Here is a 5000-nt window from a genome sequence, read left to right on the forward strand (position 1 = left end):
TTTTCTGTAAGTGAGTAAACAAGATGATTTTCACATAATTTACAAAGAAAAATTCTAGGCTACAAGCTCCGGTTCTCAAAAATCCCAGGCACCATTGTTCTTTATGTATTTTTTGGCCTTGTTCATTTGTCACTAACCACAAGGGAGATCCCCTGATCACCGGGAGCAGGAAGGAACACCGTTCCAGTACAGAGTCAGCAGAAGAGATGGACCGTAGTGATAGCAAGGTGAGGCCAAAGAAAGACCTTCGCCCGAACAGGGACTTGAACCCTGGACCCTCAGATTAAAAGTCTGATGCTCTACCGACTGAGCTATCCGGGCTCTTGTCGAGTACTGGCATCTCACCTTTTATATAACAGCAGTTTTACAACAAGCTGCCCAGAAGAGACGCAGGTGTCACGGGATGAAAGCTAGAAGCAGTTAGGACAAAGGACCACAGAAGGCACAATTACCATCACAGAAAGCTAAAGCAACACTGCAAAGCCCTCCCGTAGTCGGCAGGGTTCGAACCTGCGCGGGGAGACCCCAATGGATTTCAAGTCCATCGCCTTAACTTCTCGGCCACGACTACGTCTAGCGGTAGGCTGCCTGCCCCCTTGTCTGGTGGCTCCCTGCACAGGCCAAGCGTCAAAAACAAAATAGAGAAGAAAGATGAGGTGGTAAAAAAATGTCAACCTTCCCGTACACTCAACGCCAGAGTGTTGCCGTGACCCGGATTCGAACCGGCGTTGCTGCAGCCACAACGCAGAGTACTAACCACTATACGATCACGGCGTGCCACTGGCTCACCCAAGTTAACCCCTGGAGCCCGAATACCAGAAGCACCAGCGGCGTGTTGGTCCATCGAAGAGGGACAGGACATTTCGCAAATCAGTGGGAGGACCTTGAAAAATTCATGGACGCTTTTCCTCGTGGCCTTCAGCAAACAGCGTAGTCGGCAGGATACGAACCTGCGTGGGGAGACCCCAATGGATTTCTAGTCCATCGCCTTAACCACTCGGCCACGACTACAAGAACAGACCAGCTTCTGCTCAGTTTGTGTGCAACACTGCTGCCTGACCTACTTGCAAACAACCCAGCTCAGTCAGAAAGCTGACTGTAACCCAATAAAGGGTTTCCTTTTTTGGATACAGAAAATAATATCAACAAAACTTTGTGCACTTATAAAATAAAGATAACAAACAAGATGTGCTGTCTGCAGCCTTTGTCTGCGCTGATCTTCATTTACAAACACGTCATTAAAATGAACCTCTAACTCTGTGAATACTCAACGAAGAGACATGAGAGAGATATCTATAGAAAGCTTGACATTTCTACTTTTAAACTAAACAAGTGCTGCCGAAAACAAATATTCTGTGATAAAGTAATCCATATGAAAACAAGGCGATGTCCTTTTTTCACGTCTCCCTTCATTATATCTAATGTGACCACGCCCCCGCGCTGAACGCTCTATTCAGATTCAAACTGAAGCGCGGCTTGAATACGCCCACACAGAAGAAAAAGCAGCCAGACTGTTGTTCAAGTGCTTTTATTTTACTGTTTGCTTCGCGATGAGAGGAATAACACATAATTCACCCCAAAAAGATGTGACGTGGTTGAGGATTTGAGAAATGGATTTCCTCAGAAAAAAAAGAATGAAGCACTTTATTCAGCAGAGATCATAAACATGAGTAAGTCTCTTTATATTTATTTATATACTTTTACTAGTTTTCACATAACGTCTAAACATTTTACTAGTTAGACTTTTTCCAAACTATAATTCTTGACTAAATTTATAATTAAGTTAAATATTATGAAGTTTCAATAACAATATACAAAACTATACCACTCAAAAGCTTGATGTAAATAATATAAATGTAACAAATACATGTAACTGTAACAAATGTAACAAAAAATGGTGTTCTTTTAATTTACCACCCTAAAAAACATGAAAAATATTCTCAGCTATTTTCAACATTAATAATAATGATAACAATAAAAGTTTTTATTTTTTATTTTTTACAAATTCAGATTGTTAAAAGGATTTCTTAAGGATTGTGTAATAATGCAAAAATAAAATTAGTTTGAAAGTCAGCTTTGATTGTTCCTAATAAACTGTTTAACTGCTCCCCCATATTAAATTATGTTGTGGGATAATTAAATATATTCTAAATAAACTCCAAACTTAAAATTATATACATTTATTTTGTTCTCACGTTCTTTCTTGTAACACCTCCCTCTCAGTGACAACAGCTGACTGAGCGGCTCTTTATGCAGCTCATTATGCAGGGCTTTGTCTTCTCAGGTGTAAATCATGATAGTTGACGCCTACTCGCATATGACTTTTACCAACAAAAAGTGTCTTAGACAATTTAAATCAATGTATTGTTTTCTGTAAGTGAGTAAACAAGATGATTTTCACATAATTTACAAAGAAAAATTCTAGGCTACAAGCTCCGGTTCTCAAAAATCCCAGGCACCATTGTTCTTTATGTATTTTTTGGCCTTGTTCATTTAACATTGTTCGTTTGTCACTAACCACAAGGGAGATCCCCTGATCACCGGGAGCAGGAAGGAACACCGTTCCAGTACAGAGTCAGCAGAAGAGATGGACCGTAGTGATAGCAAGGTGAGGCCAAAGAAAGACCTTCGCCCGAACAGGGACTTGAACCCTGGACCCTCAGATTAAAAGTCTGATGCTCTACCGACTGAGCTATCCGGGCTCTTGTCGAGTACTGGCATCTCACCTTTTATATAACAGCAGTTTTACAACAAGCTGCCCAGAAGAGACGCAGGTGTCACGGGATGAAAGCTAGAAGCAGTTAGGACAAAGGACCACAGAAGGCACAATTACCATCACAGAAAGCTAAAGCAACACTGCAAAGCCCTCCCGTAGTCGGCAGGGTTCGAACCTGCGCGGGGAGACCCCAATGGATTTCAAGTCCATCGCCTTAACCTCTCGGCCACGACTACGTCTAGCCGTAGGCTGCCTGCCCCCTTGTCTGGTGGCTCCCTGCACAGGCCAAGCGTCAAAAACAAAATAGAGAAGAAAGATGAGGTGGTAAAAAAATGTCAACCTTCCCGTACACTCAACGCCAGAGTGTTGCCGTGACCCGGATTCGAACCGGCGTTGCTGCAGCCACAACGCAGAGTACTAACCACTATACGATCACGGCGTGCCACTGGCTCACCCAAGTTAACCCCTGGAGCCCGAATACCAGAAGCACCAGCGGCGTGTTGGTCCATCGAAGAGGGACAGGACATTTCGCAAATCAGTGGGAGGACCTTGAAAAATTCATGGACGCTTTTCCTCGTGGCCTTCAGCAAACAGCGTAGTCGGCAGGATACGAACCTGCGTGGGGAGACCCCAATGGATTTCTAGTCCATCGCCTTAACCACTCGGCCACGACTACAAGAACAGACCAGCTTCTGCTCAGTTTGTGTGCAACACTGCTGCCTGACCTACTTGCAAACAACCCAGCTCAGTCAGAAAGCTGACTGTAACCCAATAAAGGGTTTCCTTTTTTGGATACAGAAAATAATATCAACAAAACTTTGTGCACTTATAAAATAAAGATAACAAACAAGATGTGCTGTCTGCAGCCTTTGTCTGCGCTGATCTTCATTTACAAACACGTCATTAAAATGAACCTCTAACTCTGTGAATACTCAACGAAGAGACATGAGAGAGATATCTATAGAAAGCTTGACATTTCTACTTTTAAACTAAACAAGTGCTGCCGAAAACAAATATTCTGTGATAAAGTAATCCATATGAAAACAAGGCGATGTCCTTTTTTCACGTCTCCCTTCATTATATCTAATGTGACCACGCCCCCGCGCTGAACGCTCTATTCAGATTCAAACTGAAGCGCGGCTTGAATACGCCCACACAGAAGAAAAAGCAGCCAGACTGTTGTTCAAGTGCTTTTATTTTACTGTTTGCTTCGCGATGAGAGGAATAACACATAATTCACCCCAAAAAGATGTGACGTGGTTGAGGATTTGAGAAATGGATTTCCTCAGAAAAAAAGAATGAAGCACTTTATTCAGCAGAGATCATAAACATGAGTAAGTCTCTTTATATTTATTTATATACTTTTACTAGTTTTCACATAACGTCTAAACATTTTACTAGTTAGACTTTTTCCAAACTATAATTCTTGACTAAATTTATAATTAAGTTAAATATTATGAAGTTTCAATAACAATATACAAAACTATACCACTCAAAAGCTTGATGTAAATAATATAAATGTAACAAATACATGTAACTGTAACAAATGTAACAAAAAATGGTGTTCTTTTAATTTACCACCCTAAAAAACATGAAAAATATTCTCAGCTATTTTCAACATTAATAATAATGATAACAATAAAAGTTTTTATTTTTTATTTTTTACAAATTCAGATTGTTAAAAGGATTTCTTAAGGATTGTGTAATAATGCAAAAATAAAATTAGTTTGAAAGTCAGCTTTGATTGTTCCTAATAAACTGTTTAACTGCTCCCCCATATTAAATTATGTTGTGGGATAATTAAATATATTCTAAATAAACTCCAAACTTAAAATTATATACATTTATTTTGTTCTCACATTCTTTCTTGTAACACCTCCCTCTCAGTGACAACAGCTGACTGAGCGGCTCTTTATGCAGCTCATTATGCAGGGCTTTGTCTTCTCAGGTGTAAATCATGATAGTTGACGCCTACTCGCATATGACTTTTACCAACAAAAAGTGTCTTAGACAATTTAAATCAATGTATTGTTTTCTGTAAGTGAGTAAACAAGATGATTTTCACATAATTTACAAAGAAAAATTCTAGGCTACAAGCTCCGGTTCTCAAAAATCCCAGGCACCATTGTTCTTTATGTATTTTTTGGCCTTGTTCATTTAACATTGTTCGTTTGTCACTAACCACAAGGGAGATCCCCTGATCACCGGGAGCAGGAAGGAACACCGTTCCAGTACAGAGTCAGCAGAAGAGATGGACCGTAGTGATAGCAAGGTGAGGCCAAAG

At 40.4% G+C, this 5000-nt stretch overlaps 4 non-coding genes across 4 annotated transcripts; all 4 read right to left on the minus strand.

The window, feature by feature from the left end:
- Positions 1-248: 248 nt before the first annotated feature.
- trnak-uuu (transfer RNA lysine (anticodon UUU)) lies at positions 249-321 on the minus strand. Its single transcript has one exon. It is a non-coding gene; the product is annotated as a tRNA-Lys (tRNA).
- A 168-nt stretch (positions 322-489) lies between these two features.
- Positions 490-571, minus strand: trnas-uga (transfer RNA serine (anticodon UGA)). Its single transcript has one exon. It is a non-coding gene; the product is annotated as a tRNA-Ser (tRNA).
- A 2058-nt stretch (positions 572-2629) lies between these two features.
- trnak-uuu (transfer RNA lysine (anticodon UUU)) lies at positions 2630-2702 on the minus strand. The gene has a single exon. It is a non-coding gene; the product is annotated as a tRNA-Lys (tRNA).
- A 168-nt stretch (positions 2703-2870) lies between these two features.
- On the minus strand, positions 2871-2952 carry trnas-uga (transfer RNA serine (anticodon UGA)). Its single transcript has one exon. It is a non-coding gene; the product is annotated as a tRNA-Ser (tRNA).
- Between the last annotated feature and the right edge of the window lie 2048 nt (positions 2953-5000).

Source organism: Carassius gibelio, chromosome A20 (assembly GCF_023724105.1).
Source record: "Carassius gibelio isolate Cgi1373 ecotype wild population from Czech Republic chromosome A20, carGib1.2-hapl.c, whole genome shotgun sequence".
NCBI classification, from domain to species: domain Eukaryota; kingdom Metazoa; phylum Chordata; class Actinopteri; order Cypriniformes; family Cyprinidae; genus Carassius; species Carassius gibelio.